This window comes from Sinocyclocheilus rhinocerous, unplaced genomic scaffold (genome assembly GCF_001515625.1).
Source record: "Sinocyclocheilus rhinocerous isolate Xijiao unplaced genomic scaffold, SAMN03320098_v1.1 scaffold677, whole genome shotgun sequence".
Lineage (NCBI taxonomy): Eukaryota > Metazoa > Chordata > Actinopteri > Cypriniformes > Cyprinidae > Sinocyclocheilus > Sinocyclocheilus rhinocerous.
Genome location: NW_015633185.1, coordinates 2,108,832 through 2,129,375, shown reverse-complemented (window position 1 = coordinate 2,129,375; position 20,544 = coordinate 2,108,832). Strand labels below are relative to the sequence as shown.

General features: G+C 36.0%; 1 pseudogene; it reads left to right on the top strand.

Annotated features, from left to right (window-relative positions):
- Window positions 1-613: 613 nt before the first annotated feature.
- On the top strand, window positions 614-20,329 carry LOC107743621 (melanopsin-A-like; annotated as a pseudogene).
- The last annotated feature ends 215 nt before the right edge of the window (window positions 20,330-20,544 follow it).

Here is a 20,544-nt window from a genome sequence, read left to right as displayed (position 1 = left end):
CCAGCCTTCTGAGCATCTGTTCCAAAATCAAACTGAGACACTGCTGTGTGCTTTGAACTTTTGCTTTTCCATATCTCTTCTACAAGTTGGACCAACTTTGTTTTAAATATTCTTGTTGGTCTATAATGTTAAAGGGATAGTCCAAAAATGACAATTCTCAACATTATTTACTCATACTCATAACAAAAAAAGTTTGGGAATCCCAGCATTACATGTAAATAAGAAATAAAGTAAAAATTTAATTTAATCCAAATACAAGTACATCATTTTTGGAATCTGATTAGTAATCCAGACTAGGCGTAATACATGTATATCCGGCAAATTGCATGTTAATTGCGATTCCGACAATTAAGTGTCCAAAACATTACATTCAGTTCGCACTTAAGTATTTTTAAAGTATGCTATACTCCCTTTTTTCAAGAGTAAATACATAGAAACGACCTACATTAACAGTATGTAAGGTCATGTCACTATGCTGCTCTAATTTCATAACAATCGTGTGTGTGTGTGTGTGTGTGTGTGTGTGAATGAATGAAATATAAAGGTGTTCGAATAGTTAGGCTGTCACAGGGCTACTACGGCGCGCGCTCGCACACTGAGCACGACTGAACAGAATCTGACATCTGTACAAGCCTCGCTCTAATCGTGTTTAACGCTTTCTGTCAGTTACGCGAGTGATGATGAGCGGCGCCGTGCGCTCAGTGAAGAAGGGCATCTCGTGTCCGACGCAAGACCCGAACTGCACTCGCATCGTGGAAAGCCTCTCCTCGTGGAACAACTCCGCGATGAGCTCGTACAGGCTGGTGGATTTACCCCCCACGACCACATCTGTGAGTTAAACATGTTTCTCCAAGCTACTTCTTTCAGTCTTTCTCATCTTTTCCTTTGCAGATGTTCAGGTGTAAGTGAAAATGTTTGGCCAAATGCCATAAATGTTTATCTTCATGTGTAAATAGATTTGGTTCTGTTTGGTTCCAATCAAATTTACAGTAGGTTTTACAATATCAACATATTGATATGTTTGCAATGTAGCCTACAGATATGTTTATGTTGCGTATTTGACTAGACAAAACAAATAGTTTAGACCAAACATATATTGTAACTGCTTTACAGTTGTAATAGTGCTTAAAAAGTTCAACTCTGCATAATTATGATGATTTATGCCAAGGAGGGACATCTTTTGGTAGATTTTTGATGGAGAACTCTCAGCCTTTGAGATTTCTCTCTTGATGCTACATCCTTCCTATATTTAAAAACTATTTCTGTGTGACATTTTAACAATTTAAGCTTTTCAGCTTTTTCAGGTGAAGTATGTGCAAGTGTTCAGGGATTTATTTTTTTTTGCTTCAGTTTAAATTCTACAGTGATGCATTTAGAGAAATGCATAATTTCTATGACATAAATGTGTTCTTCTGGGGGAAAATCCATCATACCAGTGTAAGCTTGACCAGTGTTTGGAACATGGTAGCTGGTTTGTCACTGGTCTAAAGTGCCTTTTTTTAAAGTCTGCCAACCTTAACCAGCTTTATCAAACTCTTAACAGGTTGATTTAGACCCCAACATCTGGTAGTCCCTCTAATCTATCATCTAGATAAGCTTGGACCTGCATAGCATAGAAAGAGACCATAGAAAACCAGTTTCCATCAGAAGGAAACTGAAAAATATCCAAAGATTTTTATATTTAATTTATACCTTTCCAGGAGTTAAGCTATTCCAATAGCTTACATATAAAAATAATATGACACCCATCTTGTTTTAATTGATTTAAAATTCGTACCTATAGTTTAGACTGTCTTTATGCTACTGAGTCAGGTCAGGTGCATTGCATTTTTCTCATGTGAAATCTCAATTCTTAAACACAGATGACTGAAACTGTCCTTCGCCGTTAATCACTTAATTTGACCATATATGGCTCGAGTCTGTGGTTTGAGCCTGAAGATGTATTTGTGAGGTTAAGTCCTTGGGGGTTTTTACTGTTGAGACAATTATTAAACCCTGAGCGTTGAGAGGACTTATGAAGGCATGTCAGTGCCACAGAGGAGTACCACTGAATTATATATTTATGCTAATTGGGTATGTCTTGGGGCTGTTTATTCTTTCTCTTACATGTTGCATGTTGATGTCTCTTTCTCCCATCATTAAATGAGGTGAACAGATAGTCTGGTCTGCTGATGGGTGTCTCTGCCCACACAACACAAAGTGTGGTAGATTGGTACAGGCATTCATTTAACCAATAAATAAATATACAGTACCAGTCAAAACTTTGAAATAATAAGGATTTGTAAAATGTTTTTGAAAGCTAATTCAGGATAAATCTTCAACAAATGTCTTGTTCCTATCTATAATTCAGCATGTCTACATCAGTAAACGAGATCTGAAAATTAAGCTAAAATAAATTAGATTTGCTAAGAGAGAATTTGAACAGTCATTCATTTAAAAGAAACACATGATTTCAATGAGATTATAACTTAATGACCTGGACTAGGATTTGAATGTATTTATTTTAAGCAAATGTAATAGGACTCTGTTATTGACCATAATCTCTCGGTGCCACAATGTTATAGCACAAAATGAACAGAGGGGGGTGCTGTATTTATATCTTGAATCTGTATTTGGGTGGAATGTGGGAGACCTTAAAATGGGCCCCAAAAGCTGTTACTGTAACACATCACTATTTGAGCTCTCTGAAATTATTTTATGTAACTTTTATGTATTTTATGAGCCTTGTTTAGGAGGATGCATTTTTGGGTGAAATGGGATTTATTAGGTGATGAACCAAATTTGCATAAATCATACACACTCACTTGTGCTTGTGACCTGTCAGAAATAAAATGTGACCCAGAAACCCAGTGACATCACTCAGTGATGTAGATTTAAGTCTATCAATAACTTTAATGGGTGTTTAGCATCATCTTACGCATTTGTCTCAAACTGACGGCAACAAACCTCACAGGAAAACCAGCTTCACTGACCATGAGGGATTAGGATAAAAAAGATGCACCATAATCATGCGATTATGATATAATCATATTGAGGTCTATGCTCACATATCGACCTCTCAATGTGTTCTTTTCCTCCTGTTGATTAAAATAATGTGATCTGTGAGCAGACACAGAGCGTGGACTGTTTTATAGATGTAGGACAGTTTGTTTGCTTAAGGAGAGTTTGTTGAGTTTGGGATCTTGTGATTAATATCAATTTGTGTGGGTGCATAAATGTTTATTATTATTGTGAAAACATTCTGCAAGTAACATTATTTTGACTCATAGGAATTAGCCATTCACCATAAACAATATTAAGAAAACACATTAATTGGCTGATTGTTTGGCACTACAACCCAATATATTGTGTAACAACCAAAACAAGCTTATCTGCCAACTTTGGACAAAATTAGCATGTATTTTACAGTGTTTCTCATAGAAATGCAGAATTCTGTCTAATTTGTGGAGAAAAACTGTCCCCAAAAGGACAGTGGAACACAGTGGAACTAAACAGCTCTGGGTAGTGTGGAAGAAAAACTGTTTCAGATGAAAGAGTGGAAGGTATTGGCAGTGCGTGTGTTTAGCCAAGCTCAGGCAGCTTTGCTTTCTAACTGAGCTAAGTAATCATGGTAATGCAGTCAAACAAGCGCAGTAGCATCTGGAGCGCAAGAGAACCTATTCATATATGAAGGACAGCTGTGAGCATCCTGCAAATTACAGTATATTCATATCTCTCTCTTTTTTTTTTTTCGATCAAGGACGAAGCAATCATGCACAGTAAAGTGCATCAAAGATGTGCATGTTAATTTTTTTTTTCATATATCAGTAATGACGTAACAGTAAATATAAATCAAAGTATTGATTTTCACATACCAGATTAATGTGTATCTTAAGGTTCAAAATAATACTGTTAATATACAGGAATCCAAAATATTGTACAAGATGATTATAGTTCTCTGGAGTTGTAATGTTATAGTACTTGACTGTTGCTTCTGTTTTCTTCACATTTGCTTAAAATTATGAGACAATAGAAACCTGTGTTCTTTTAACAGGATTTTCAAGGTTTTTTTCATTTAAATCATTTATAATGATGTAATTTGAAGGTGCAAATTAGTGGAGGAAAAGGAACATATGTGTTTGAAATAATACATTTTAAATCATTTGCTCAATATAGGTCACTAATCACTATGTAGCTATGATTCTTTCAAATTAATTACTGTTTGGCTTGTTACATCATTTATCTGAACTGCTGAACTATATATTAATTATTATGTAACATAAGAAGCACTGCACACTTAATTGTAATTACATGTTCAAATGTTCAAAAGCTCCCATTTAAAGAAACAATCTGTGTAATGTTAACTATTTACAATGACACTGAGTTGTATTCATCCTCAGGAGTGAGATACATAATACTAAAAAATGTCAAAACAATAATTCTTTTGTGTTTGTGCTGAGGCGATCCTGATTCCAGAGCAAATGTTTTCATGATGAGTTATCCTATCTGCAGTAAATTAAAAAATACCTTTAAAACACCTTTCTTCTTTAGAATAACATGGTTTTGAAGAGGCTGGCACTTTGAAACATCTTCAAAAAATCCCACCAAAACGCCTCAACACAGTTACTGTCATATTACTCTGAGTGAGAAACAGATGTGGAACTCAAACAGTATCTATTTCATTAGAATCCTTCTCATTCTGAGGAAATCAGACAGTCTTATCTCAGCCCTCAAAGTCTTTCATGGCTTAGATCTCCATTTGACCCCAACCTCAGAAGTAATGAATAAAACACACAGCAATGGCTACTGCTGTATTTTGAAAAACCTTCAGAACAAATAAATTCGCCAGTGCAGCTCAAGATGGAAGAGGTTTAAGAAATGTTTTGATGACACACAATGGTCTGTTGAGGTTCATGAGAAACATGATTTGGATTAATTAAATTTGGGTGCTTGTAAAAGCACCATGTTTCTACACCTCCAAGGTTTTCATTTTTATTTGAACATGATTTTTATCAGCCACATTCTTAGAGTTAAAAAATATCATTTGCCATCATTGGAAGAAACAAAGAAACAAAAACTATTTGTCTGCTTATAGTGTAAATCAGTAGTTCTCAACCGGTGGTTTGTTTTGCTTAAGGAAAATTACTAGTGCTAAATGCGAACAGAAAAATTCAGCTAAACATATAATCATAGTAAGGTTAGCAAAATCCATGAGCTCATATGTTTTTTTAACTTTAAACCGCATAAACACATTTCATTACACCAAATACACAAAATAATGTTCTTTTTAGCAGCATCATATGACCCCTTTAAAAGGGAGGAGAAAATGCTTCCCATATAATGTGTTTTGTTGTTGATGCCAAAGGCTGTGTGTCCAAGCAAACCTATTTTGGCTCAAACTCATCGGTAGGAGAAACTAGCCAAATTAGACAGATTGCATAACATCCTCGAGAACATGAACACATCTACACAAAACAAGATATGACCTAGAAAAAAATGAATGTTTCTGTTATAGCCGACTCTGTTTTACATAACAAATATGATGATTTTGACAGTTTGTTGGTAAAGAGTTGTCTCCGAAGGCAGTGACTGAATCTGCTTTGTCATATTTCCTCCATCATGGCCACATGGTTACACTCATCTGCCTTGAAATGACTTTTCCGGGAGTGCTTGTCCTGCATTCAGCCATCGCATTTGCCCAGAGCTCTGACACTTAAACGTCTTTCCATTAAAGCCTTTCCTGAGGAAAATGCAGTCAACAAATGTCTACTAAAAGAAATGTTTGAGTTTAATCATAATTGTTCTGTGAAAGCCAAATGTTTCCTCTTGTGTTCCTTTTTACATTGCATCATGCCAAGCGAAATAAATAAAATTGATTACAAAAAATAACTCTGACATTTATATGGTTATAAAAAAAACTATCTTACCTTAAAGTATTTTTTGTTTTTGTTTAGTCTTATTATTGTACCATGCTGTCTGATGCTGGAGGAATGCATGCAATAATTTCCCAGGATTTGATTGAACTGAGTGTTGTGAAAGATTATGCCATCAAAAACAATTCCTTTGCCATAGTAGGATTTCTTAACTCTCCTTCTCTTAAGTATCTAGTTCAGTTTATTTTAAAAAGTTTATTTTACTGCTCTAATTGATCTGTCATTCATAAATCAAGAGTCAGACATATGAGAAAAGCTAAATAAGATTTTATAATAAAGATTTCAGCTATTCAGATTCACATTCTAGCTTTTACTACACCAGTTTGTCTCTCAATACACACAAGACAGAAACAGATATTTATATGAACAGATTAAATGTCCTGATTTAGTCTCTGCAATGAAAAGCATAAAGAAATGCCAGCTCACTGTCATTTTGGCCTGTTTAAATCCCTCAAAGATTGAAATGTGCATGAAAATTGCCTGCAAATAATTGGATTTGACTGCAAGTCCACAGACTTTTCAACATTAATATGTGTTTCATACCTATACAGTCAAGAAGTCAATCAAAAATATAGTATAAACTATAGCCAGACCTCAGAACAACTGTATTGTTCTGGTGAATAAAGAATGGTTTACTGCAAATATGTAATAAAATGAAAACATATTTTAATTGAGGCTTATTGTTTGCAAAAGCAGATTATATATGTCTATAAACACACAAAATCCCTGAATCCACCTTCTGTTTTCAATACTTTTAATGTAGTGCAAATTCTCGTTTAGAGGAGATACCACAACTGGATATCCTTTCGAGAAAAAAAAATGAGATCGGCATCGCGAGACCTATCTAAAATTGAGTGATGAAAATCTGTTTATCATTTGATGAAATATACGGTACAAAACATCTACAGTATGAATGAATTGTCAGTTGAGCTCAGTCCTAATGGTGTTTCTTAAACAGATTGCAGTCTTTGATGCAAAGGTCATTAAAAAACAGCAAGTGCTGCTTTTCATTTGAGCTATTAATTAATGTGTGCCACTGTGTCTTAAAGGTTGCCTTGGTGGAAGAGTCAGTTTACCCTTTCCCAACAGTGGATGTGCCTGATCATGCTCATTACACTATTGGTGCTGTCATCCTTGCTGTTGGCATCACTGGCATGTTGGGAAACTTCCTGGTCATCTATGCATTCAGCAGGTGAGGGGGAAAAAAGAAGAAGATGAAGAAAAAAAAGAACAACACTTATTATGTAATCTACATTTTTTTTTATTGTTCATTTTCAAAAGAAGCCAAACTAGTCAGATGGATTGGTACTCAGCATCATTAGGCCTGTGCCATTTCTGCGTCACTAACTTTGAATTGACACATTTCCACAATAGATAACACTCTTCGTATTTGATTGGACGACAGCATTTAAAAAACACTGGAATTTTTGTTAGTTTGTGCTTGTCTTATGAACGTGATGTGAATTTTTGACTCATCTTCTTCTGGCGACTTTTTTCTTTTCACTTCACTCATTTTGACAGAAACAAGTGACTGAGTGAGTCATGGAATCATCTACTGAATAGGTTTGTTCAAAAACACTGATTCATTTAGGAACTCTCTGTGGAGTGACTGTCTGAGGGAGTGACTGTCTAAAGGAGTCATGAATCAGTCACTTAACCAATTCCTTCAAAAACACATTTGTTTAGGAACAAAATAAATGACTGAGTGAGTCATGAATAAGTCACTCAACCGATTCAGTAAAAAACACTGGTTCAGTCAGGAACTAAACTATTGTTTCAGCTTTGTCTTTGTTTGGAGCTATTTGCGTTGCACAGGGAGGCTAATATTCTCACAGACGTCATATAGCTAATATAATTTACCAAATGAAAGAGAAATTAACTACTGATTTTGTGTGTGTGTGTGTCTGTGTGTGTGTGTGTAGGAGCCGGACCCTGAGGACACCTGCCAACATGTTCATAATAAACCTTGCCAAAACAGACTTCCTCATGTGTGCCACCCAGGCGCCCATCTTTTTCACCACCAGCATGCACAAGAGATGGATCTTTGGGGAGAAAGGTACACATGTATGGTTACATGCATGGTTTCACTATATATATATATATATAAATCATCACAATTAAAAGAACCAAAGACTTAAACTACGTCAGTCTGTGTGCATTGAATTTATTTAATACACAAGTTTCACAATTTGAATTGAATTACTGAAATAAATGAACTTTTCCACGACATTCTAATTTATTGAGATGCACCTGTATATAGTCAGACTATTGGTGGAGACCAATAGATAAATTAAAAAGATAAATTAAAGATAAAGTTAAAATGAATTAAAATAAGACAAAACTAGCACTAAAATAAGCAAAAAAAACAACAAAATATCAAGATATTTTCAAAGATATCACCTCCACCTACAACTTTCTTGAAAAAGAATCTGGATATAAGAGGAAGTGTCATTTTTAAATGAATAAAATCAAATTTTTTAAGTTATGCCAAGCTCCTTATCCAGTAACTGCTGGAAAAGTCACTGTGTCTTTAAGTATTGTTGTGGACAGTGGGGAGCCATGGAGTGAAAAACGTTGAGAACCACTCAACGTTTTTCTGTACAGTAAATGTTCTGTACAGTAAATGTTCTGTAATCAATCCTGCCTGTAACAAAAAAAATCCCCTTTAAAACAACTTATTTGTCATAGCAGACAGCAAAAATCAATTTATTATGTAATTTCCACTCAAAGAAGTTTATTTAGCATGTTGAAGGCATCTGCTCTATTGACTTCCATTCAAACAGAACAGCCTCTGGTCTCCCTGTTGGGATCCTGATGCATTACGCTTTTCCAAGCGGAGCTTGAAGCCTCTGACCCAGTTTCATTCGGTGGAAACAGTTAAAAGATGTGCTTCTTGCTTCTGTCAGCTCTGACTGCACTACAAAACAAGGCACAAATATGACCATCGTTAATTCGATCATGACAACCGTGCGCTTGATCCCCCTGAAAGCTTTCTCAATCAATCAGATACAACTCACAAAAGTGCTCACTTCCAGGATTAACCTGAAAGCATAATCTACCTGACAAGGTGTGAGAGAAGAGTGAAGACATCCTGATGTGTGAGAGGATTATCTTCTATAACAGACGTCATTGTTTTGTAATTTATTAAAGTGCATGCCGTAAATGTGTTCTGAGAAAACAAGCACAAATTATCATAAATCAGATTGAATGCATTGCTGCTCATTCTGTTGTTTACATGTGCCTTGACAGCATAGAGGAAAGGGTGTGTGTGGATGTTGAGGAGGTGCCAGACTGTGTGTGAATCGAGTATAATGGTGGGAAATCATCTGTTTCTCGTCTCTCCACTGGTTCTTCTTCTGTTTGACCTGTTTTATTGCCAACATGATGAATTATGAGAAATAAACTTCAGACAGTCCCAAACTATCTCTCTCTCTCTGTATTTGTGTGAGTTTATTTGATGTAGAATCCACTTAGAACAGTAGCCTTACTAGGATACCATGATGTGCATTTGGATATGCGGGGTGAACAAAGTTCATTTAAAACAGTGGTTCTCAACCAGAGTGCTGGGGCCCACTAGAGGGCCTTAGCAATACTCAGTATTTCATCAGGTGGAAATGTATTTAATGTAAAAAATATTTATCCAGTAAATAGGGGGAACTTGAAGCCTTGGAGTCAAAAAGTTTGAGAACCACTGATTTTAAAAGAAATAAAATTCAAGTAAAAATAATTTTGCCATTTTAAAATGTATGAAATAATGCCACTGCAATGCAAATTAGTTCACCAATTTCCAATTCTGTGGCAATGCACTGTATTGTAACATTAAGCGGTCAGTTAACCTAAGCATGTCTACACACAAATCTGTTTAGCAACAGATGGAGATGGACAGCAGTGACCAGAAAGAAAAAACATTCATTGTAAGTTTTTCAGACCAGATTATTTAATGTCAGTCCTTAAATGGAACCAGCGGCAGTTTGTGTTCCTGCCAGCCAACAGTCTCCAGGCCTAAAAGCTAGTTCACACTGCCCCAACACATAGCAGCAAACACCAACATTTCAAATTTAGAATGTTTGGAAACATAAATGTTAGTTTCACACTGACCCAACAAACACCAGGGTAAACGCACTACTCCAACAAAACTGCTAGAATTTACCACAGAAATGTCAATTCTGTATAAATTGCTTGGTTACAGACTTAATTCTGTTCCTCCTGTCTCTCCAGGTTGTGAGTTGTATGCATTCTGTGGGGCTTTATTTGGCATCTGCTCCATGATCACGCTCATGGTCATCGCTGTGGATCGATACTTTGTGATCACGCGGCCGCTAGCCTCCATCGGTGTGTTGTCTCAGAAGAGAGCTCTGCTGATCCTTCTGATAGCTTGGGCTTATTCACTTGGCTGGAGCCTGCCACCCTTCTTTGGCTGGAGTAAGTGTAGTACATCTGTTGTTTTAACATTTTAAACCTATTAAACTTTGTGAAATGTTTTAATAGGAAAGTGTTCTTATTCTCTTCCCCCCATTCTTCTTTTAAAATGAATGCCACTTTTTTGATATTTTTATCTAACAGGCCTACAAGGTCATTCATACATGATTAAGTGTGGCCTGAAGGGATAGTTCACCCAAAAATTAAAATTATGTCATCATTTACGCACCCTCATGTTGTTCCAAAACTGTATGACTTTCTTTCTTCTGTGGTTGACTTTATTTGAACTCTTTGTTGTTATGTTGTGTTTATTGTTGTTTTTTGCTGTGTTGTGATGTGAAGAGCTCATCGTTTCACATTTATTGATTGTCACCGTTCTAAATATCTGAATGCATCATGTTGCCTTGCACTTTTAGCTTTTCTCAACAATTCCTTTTATACAGTGTAAGAGAAACAGGCATGTGCATATGGGCAATATTCATTCTCTTCCATTGCTCTTTCTAAAAGCATTTCTACAAACATGATTAATACAGAATAAGAAAAAGGGCACAATTGCAAAACTAGAAAACACAGTCATTCTTTGTAAAAAAAGACATACAGTGACCTGATTTACACATCCATCAAATAAATGCATGAATAGCACTGAATTAGATAACAAAATATCAAATGAAATGTTATTTATTTTAAGTCAGATGTCAACATGTTATGTGATGTCTGTGCATTAGCAGGTGATTAAGTGTGGTCCTGTGTTAATGGAGTTGAGTATACCTTTGATGCTCCTTTCACAAGATGCATCAGTCTTTTATAAGCTCAGATCTTTTGGGACAAGTACACTGAGCATTCTGGGTCATCCATGTGTGAGCACACGAGCATGTGAGTTGTTAGCCAATGGCTTTACAAACAGTGCGCTGTTGGACTCTGATCTGTATCGCATAAAGGTGGTCTCTGAGGACCAAGGCTTTTAGCTTAAGAGGGATAGACTGGTAAAGCCTGGTGCTTTTGGCTCTCCAGCACTTTCTATCTCTGGTTTACAGGCAACCTGCTCTTCACACGAAGGGTGTCTGTCTGCTTTAACAGTTCTGACAGCTTATATCTTCACCGCTGAACGTCACACCGACCTCAAACCTCAGAGAACCGATGATAACAGCACACATGCATGAAAGCCAGACTGTGATTGGTGGCAAATGAAATACTGTGATTATAGCCTATTCTAAAATATCCTCAGCTGTGTGTGCATTGGGTTGTATTTCACTGTGTTTGCCCAGCAGCCAGACAGTATTCTTAAATCCTTTTTCTTTGTGAGTTTGTTCCAGTTTTTACAATATTTCATTGGGTGTAAAACAGCTTAGCTGCTGGCTATCCTTCACTTCCCTCCACAAATTCTGTTATTTTGTGTTTTATTTGTCTCTGTCTGTCTGTCTCTCTCTGTTTTGCAGGTGCTTATGTTCCTTAAGGGCTGTTGACCTCTTGCACCTGGGATTATATGACCTTCACCCCCTCTGTGCGAGCTTACACTATGCTCCTCTTCACCTTTGTCTTCTTCATTCCTCTTATCGTCATCATCTACTGCTATTTCTTTATTTTCAGATCCATTCGCAGCACTAATGAGTGAGTTCGTCAATACAGATCTAACAGAACAGTATGAATTAATTAGCATCAGCAGTGTTCCAAAGCTGTTAAAATGTCTTTTGTTTTAAATATGTAAATTGTATTGGTGAAATGTGAGTACAATGTAACAAATGAAGTACTTAAACGCTTTCATTCAGCATTCAATTAATCTTGAGGTATGACCTATTGAAAATAGTTAAGCTTTTGATGGCTTTTTGAATAAACCAATGATAGGAAATTAGTGTTGTTTAACTGTTGCTTTTTTGTCTTTGGAAGAGCTGTGGGCAAAATTAATGGAGATAACAAGAGAGATTCAATTAGACGATTCCAACGGCTGAAAAATGAATGGAAGATGGCGAAAATTGCTCTTATTGTCATTCTCATGTATGTCATCTCCTGGTCTCCATATTCAACTGTGGCACTGACAGCCTTTGCTGGGTAAATAAATCCCAACCCTAACAACACAATATAATGTAACATAAAATATACACTACCATTCAAAAATGTGGTGTCAGTAAGATTGAGTTTTTTAGGAAATTATTACTTTTATTCTGCAAGGACGCATTAATTTGATCAAAAGTGACAGTAAATACATTTATAATGTTACAATAATGTTGCCGTGTTTTTTTTTTTTTTTTGGACATTGAAGAATCATGACAAAAAATGTATCATGGTTTTAACAAAAATATTTTGCAGCACAACTGTTTTTAACATTGATAATAATAATTAAAAACATGTTTATTGAGCAGCAAATCATCATATTAGAATGATTTCTGAAGGATCTGAAGACAGCTTTGCCATCAGGAATAAATAACATTAAAATATATTAAAATAGAAAACATTTTTTTTTAAATGTGTTTCACAATATTACTGTTTTACTGCATAATATAATATAATATAATATGTAATTTTATTGTTTACATTTTTTTTGCTTTTAAATATATTTAAAGGGGTCATATGATGCTGCTAAAAAGAACATTATTTTGTGTATTTGGTGTAATGAAATGTGTTTATGCGGTTTAAAGTAAAAAAAAACACATTATTTTCCACATACTGTACATTATTGTTTCTCCACAGCGAGAATAAAAGTTACGCTTTCTTTCTTTGCGTGAACATTTGGGGGCTTTATGCAAATCTTCCCACATAGTGAGGTAGGTATGTGGGGGCGTGTTCGAACGAGCCGTTTTAGGTAGGTGTGGCTAACTCTTAACTTTTATAAAGAATATCTCTTTGGATTTGAGACTTTAGTCTTTGCAACATTACAGATCTTCTTTATGCACCAAGAGCTTGTAACACTCTAAAGAGAAAGGAAAAAATGAAATCGCATCATATGACCCCTTTAACATATTTATGTCTTATTTATGACTTACGGTCATTATGTAGACTGCAAGTACCGCAAGTACCATACAGTAAAATATATACATTAATTAACATGTTAATTAATCTATACACTTATTTTCCATGTGTTTTTCAGGTATGCTGATATGCTCACACCATACATGAATTCAGTACCTGCTGTGATAGCCAAAGCTTCAGCAATCCACAATCCCATCATCTACGCCATCACACACCCCAAATACAGGTACTGGAGGGAGTCTAATTTTCTGAGTATCACTGATGTCAGTACAGTATATTTTTGAAACGAGACTGGTTTAGTTTTGACTCCCAAAGTGGTAAAACATTCTTGGTACTGTAAGTGGTCATGTTTGTCAAATGCAGAACATGGGTCAGAATTAAGATTACCCGGTCTTGCCCCATTAGGACTAAACACCCGAGGCAAATTGTGATTGTTTAATTTTTCCTAGTGTCTAGCTCACTGAGCCATTCAATCGCAAATTGATCAGAAACATGCATTGCTTCTGGGTTAAAGTGTGAAATTCCATTTTGATTGATTTCATTAACCTGAATATCCATTTTAGCATAAAGAGTCATTAATCCTGCACAGAGCATCCTGACGGCATGGTACCATGTGTAAGGCCTGCTGGGGTAAAAAGCAGATCTATTTGATTTGATTTTCTCCCACAACACTAAACCACATTTTCCTAAGCACATGTTTGTCATGCAATGACAAAAGGTTTGTTTTGATTTAGGTCTAAAATGTAATAATACTGTTTCAAATGTATTTGAATTATGTAGCTAACTTGAAGCTCTGAAATGATTGCATATATTCTGACACAAAATATTCTTATTTTGTCTATTAAAATTGCTGCCTTCAAAACAGGTTTCACTGCTACTGAATTAAAAACATATCTGTGTATATATTTTTAACAAGACTACACATTGACATTTCTTATACCAAATAGTGTTATTTTAGTATTATTTGTATATTATTGTAATATTTTCAAATATTTTAAATTAGCTTTTATTTTTATATTTTCATATTTTAGTTTAAATTTTTGTAATTTTGGGACATGCTTTTGTCATTTTTATTCATTTTTAAACTGTTAAACTTTACTTGTACTAGTTAGTTGCCAAGTGAACATTTCTAATGTTTGCTTAAGTTTGTTTAATGTTCAGTTTTTAATCAAATATTTATATTTTGTTTTCTTTCAGTTGCATTTTAATTACTGAAAACATTTGATTGTTGGTAACTGTTGATACCAATGAATAGATAAATCAATATGTCTACCAGTGACTTCTCATGAGTATTGATGTTGATATGATTATTATTTGACTGAACAGATTTGGATCATACTCTATGTACAGTAAATATGGATCCACCATGTCTACGGTGTCTCATGCCTGTATCTCATCTGTGTCTTTTTCAGGATGGCCATAGCGAAATACATTCCGTGTCTTCGTGTGCTGTTGTGCGTCCCCAAGCATGACCTTAACTCGTTCCATAGCAGCTTTATATCCACACGTCGCTCCACCGTCACAAGCCAGTCCTCTGATATGTCCGGACAGTTTTGCAGAACCAGCACCGGCAAGTCCCGGCTCTCCTCAGCCTCCGACAGTGAATCTGTGAGTGTGTGTGAGCCTGATGGATCTGTAGATTTGATGATGGGTCTTCTCATGGGCAAATGTGATTGTAATGGGTGCATTTTATGACCCGTTTCTACTCTTCAGGGCTGGACAGATACTGAGGCTGATCTCTTGAGCATGAGCTCCAGGCCTGCCAGCCGGCAGGTGTCTTGTGACATCAGCAAGGACACTGCGGAGATCCCAGACTTCAAATCTTGTAACTCATCCAGCTTCAAGTCTAAGCTCAAAAGCCATGACTCGGGCATCTTTGAAAAGGTGACCTCACAGGCTGAATGTATTACATATGTGGCAAGTATCAAAGGAGTGTAGCTTGTGTTACAAAAATGTGTTCATGCAGAATTGCTAATCCTGTCATCCTCTGTTGATCCTCATGTTGCTCTGTTAAACCATGGGCGTAGCTTGACATTTGATCTAGCCAGTCAATTTGGCCAGTCACAAATTTAAACCAAAGCCTATAGAATACCCAAGATGTGTCACTCATATGGTTATTAATGGGGGAATATGCAACGCTCAATATGGCCGCTCTATCGACGAAAGCCCTGCCTTTTGAATAAAAGAACCAATCGCTAATCGTTAAAATCATTGCGTCACTGCAGCTGCCATTAGAAGTCCTGGTTGCAATAGAAACAATCAGCGTTCTGAGACGCACGCTTAGGATTGCACACTGGCTGGTCTAGCCTGAATAATATGCTTTTTTAACGCTATTTTACCAAAAAAAAAAATATTTATGATACAGTTGTTGTCAGATTTCATTGGTGATTTATAATAAGGAAATTTAATCGTAAGCTTGGCGAACAGTTTTGGAGAATTTGATGTTTCTCCATTCAAAGAGATAGGAGCTGCACTTGCATGCCAGAGAGGCATTTCAAAGATGGCCACCGAGTGAAATGAGGGACATTGTTTTAAACACATTTTAGCTTTTCTATACTAAACCTACAAATTCACACTCAGTGTATTCAAGTGAATTTGTCATGGTAACCAGATATGTTACACTGTCTGTTTTTGCCACACTAAGCTTTCCAATAAACACATTGAAAATAATGTACTTTAAACATAGTTGTCAACACAATCTCAAAGTAGTCTTGTATTAAAGGGGTGGTTCACTGTTTTTTTTCTAGGCTTGATTGTGTTTATGGGGTGCAGTCTAACTTCACATAATTTACCTTTATTCCACACCGTTCTGTCCCTTCTCTGAGAAACGGGCTGATCTTTTCCTGTTTTTATGAAGCCCCGCCCTCAGAAATAGGCCTGGCAATATCTAAATGTCTCTGGCAGCAAACCACCGCTTCATCAAAGCGACCCAAAACCTTTAATGTGTTCCCCAGGTTACCGCTGGCTTTGGCCTCACCAAGCTGATCCCCAGTGGTTCTAAGAGAACAAATCAGTGCTGTCATTAACATTCAACACAAATATTATACAATCCTAAAGAACATTAATTATTAAAGGGGTGGTTCACTGGTTTTTTTTCTAGGCTTGATTGTGTTTATGGGTTGCAGTCTAACATGTGTTAATGCTTCGCTTTTAAAAAACGCATTCTTTTTCACATAATTTACCTTTATTCCACACCGCTCTGTCCCTTCTCTCAGAAACACCCTGATCATTTCTTTCTTTTATGAAGCCCCTCCCTCAGAAATAGGCGATGGGCTCTGATTGGTTAGCTAGCCCAGTGTGTTGTGATTGGCTAAACCGCCTCTAGTGCGCGTCTAAAGAGGATCGTGCAGAACCTGTGCAAGCAGGGCTTTTAATGTTAGGCCTATGTTTTTTGTTTGTTGTTGTCTCATACTTTTAGATATGCTGTTATTTGTAAATGCTACTGCTTATGTTAGGTTTTTATATTTGGTTTTATCCTGATTAAAGCTTTAATACAGTACGGCAACTGCACACCATGTATAACGCTTTTCATAGCTATGTGAAAATAAGTGTATAATTGTAACAGTTCATTATTGGAGCCGAGTTGAATGAGAGAGAGAGAGAGAGAGAGAGGGAGAGATGCAGAGCTTGTGCAGACTGCAGAGCAGGGGACGCGAGGAACAGTATTAAGAACTGCTGCTTTAGAACATTGATTTTGAATCATGTGAATCCATTAGAATCGTTAGAAGACAGAATCGCGATTCATATATGAACAGATTTTTATGTGCACCTCTAGTTTTCTCTTCCTCTTCTCTAAAGCAGCGCAGCATGGCCTCGCCCCCTTTGCTGCCTTTTCCCCAGGGTGGGGTTTATCTGGGTTTGTAACGTCACGAACCCGGGAAGCAACTTGTTGTAGTCCCTACCAGCAGTTTTTGTAGGCATTAAACTGCCAGAATTTTAAAAGACGATATCTCCGTTTGCATTGAACTTTCAGCTTCGTAACTTTGCAGATATTGTTTATGCTCAAACAGCAACATTACACACTAACTAACATTAAAAAAAGCGAAATCGCAATCAACCACCCCTTTAAGTGAATCAAGGAGTGTACTACTCACCCACTGCTTTAAAACAAACATCTGTTGGGCATGAATTAGGTTAAATGCACAATGGTAGGCACATACACACTTTATACTTTGTAAATATAACTGAAAATAGATAATAGATAAGCAGTTTCCAAAATCTATGTTTAGGTTTTGTTGTGGGTAAATGAAAAAACGTTCGGATGTAAATGATCCTTCTTCTAACATAAATGTAGAACACTGAGCTGCTACAATGGGTGCGTCCTGCAGATCACCTTTATGAGACTGTCTGAGTCCTGATCATCAAACACAACATCAGCATATATTTTTTTTGTTACATGCAGATTTGTCTGCATTTGGTGTACGTTGTAAAAAATGCTGCTTATCCATTTATGCCACACAACAGGCAAGCAGTATATAGGCTATTATCCGCCAAAATGCAGATTTGAGATTATGAGATTTTTATTTATTATTTATTTACAAAATAAGGATTAAAATTTATTAAAATAACTACATTATATGCATATTAACTTTTGAGTTGAATATATTTATTAAAATTTTTTTTTTTTTCTTTCTTTCAGTTGCTAGGCCATGCCCCACTGGCTCCCCTGCAAGCAACGCATATGTGTTGAAAATAGAAGAAGTAATTCAACAGATTGTTTTTGATATAATCAAAGTAGACAGTGGCCATCATGAACAATATGGACTATAGAAAAACAATCAGTCAAGTTTTATCAAGTTTTGGTTACACTAAAAAGTACAGGTGGTTTGAGCAACATGAGAATGAGTATGACTACAGAATGTTCATTTGTAAGTGAACTAAATAAGATTTAATGTACAGTCAGTTGGTTATTGTCACAAAACAAACCCCTTCAGGATAATACGAAATCACCCTGTTGGTGTTGGTTTTTGTTGTTGTTTTTTGTGATTATCATTTACATATTGCTTACAAAGGCACACTGTGCCATAAACTAATTCTCTAATGCTCACCAAGGCTTAATTAATTCAATCAAAATACAGTGAAAATAATAATAATATTATTATTAGTAATAATAATATGTTTTTATTTATATAGCGCCTTTCCAGTGCTCAAGGACACTTTACAGTAAAGATACAATTAGAAAAGAAAAACATCAGTATAATAAACAAAATACTTTGGTGAAATATTATTGCAATTAAAAAATATATATACATTTTAAAATATAATTTATTCCTGTGATGTTACATGATTCTTCAGAAATCATTCTGATGATTTGATGCTTAAGAAACATTTCATTATTATCTACATGAAGTTGTTGTGCTTAATATTTTTGGAGAAATATTTCTTTTCAGGATTCTTTGATGAATAGAGAGTTCAAAAGAACAGCATTTATTTGAAATAGAAATCTTTTGTAACATGATAAATGTCTCAATTTAATGTGTCCTTGCTGAGTAAAAGTATTGCTTTCTTTAAAAAACACTTTCTGACTCCAGACTTTCGAACAGTAGTGTATGTACCTGATTCTTATCCTGGCTCTCTCATTTCTGACCTAGAGTTCCCTTGATGTGGATGATGCCTCTGTGGTTGGACTCGTTCATCCGGACCGCACTAACCCTTTAGCTGTAAGTGTGAGTCTGTTTAAGTTCAGTATAAACCAATCAAGCTTTTGCAGGATCCTGTAGGTGGTATGGTTTGTAAAATTTGCTGACCTCAGGAACTTTTCTATCTGGTGTCACTGGCAGAACAACTCGCCCAGGCAATCAAATTTGTACATGCAAAATCCAAAAGCATATTCAAATTGCTAGAATGCTGTTTGATGAATCACAGTGTGCTGTTAAATTAGTTAAAGAATTTGAATTCTGATTGCAGAAGAAAAGCGTGCAATAAAATTACTGTTCCATTTTTCCATGAAATGCATTTTTCTGCAGGAGAAATATGTGCCTTTGAAAGAATAACCCTAATAATCATCTTTCATACATGAATGCTTATTAATTAAAGCGAGAATTGTGAATTATTAGAATCATGTTGAGCTTGTCTGCAGCAGTATTATCTGCAGGAAAAATCTGTTTTAATGCACAATAAATGCTGATAATTGACAATGGGTAAATTTAATCTATCAAAACTTTCTTCTGTGCTGTTTGCAGGCTGGTGACGGTACAGACATGTCAATTTCAAGAGGTGCGATTGGTCGGATTCCCAGTATTGTCATAACCTCTGAGTCTAGCTCTTTCCTGCCCTCGGTACTGCCCAGCTACAGAAGCAGCCGCTCAAGCGCGTCCAGTGCTGGGCCAAATCCACCCAGGAGAGACTCTCGTGGAGGAGTCCAGCAGGGGGCAGTGCATCTCTCCACTGCTGCTAAAACACCTGAATCTGCTCACTTAGACAACCCTTAGTGCTTATACCTCTTCACTCGCCATCTGAAACTTACCTTCAAGCTTTGTATTGGGGTTCAGTGTTTTTTGTGAGTTATCCTGCTCTGTGGTTTAGACCTTTAGTAAAGGGAACTTGAAATGAAGACAAAACCTGAGAGATTAATCAGTGCTCTGTATCACAGAAGGTAAAATATGAAAGTCAAACATTGATGTCTTTTACATGTGTAATACATTTTTATAATGACCTCAACTGTTACACACACAATGTCCAGCACCTTTGTTTCCCTCTATTTTAAGGAAATATTTAACAGACAGTGCTTTAAATCAGGCAAAGTTACTGCTCAATCCGCGGAGACTTGGATGGAAGGAGAGAAAGCATCTTATATTATTTTAGTCTGGTCATCAATGTCAAATGGCTTGCACAGGTAATATCAGCTTGTTTGTGTTTGTTTTAGTATTAAGCTTAACATTTTTGTTTCTTGTACATTATAAATGTAATTTTGAAAATTGTTTAGTTTTAACCTTCAGCATTTTTTATGATGCCGTTTCAACCATGAATCTGATAGTTATTTTACTATTTTCACTCAAAGTGAGACTCTACCTGAATGTTTTGTTTAACAGGATCATCTTAAAGGGGTCATATGATGCTGCTAAAAAGAACATTATTTTGTGTATTTGGTGTAATGAAATGTGTTTATGCGGTTTAAGGTTAAAAAAACACATTATTTTCCACATACTGTACATTATTGTTTCTCCTCTATGCCCCGCCTTTCTGAAACGCATCGATTTTTACAAAGCTCATCGTTCTGAAAACTTATACTGTCTTTTTATGCGTTGCG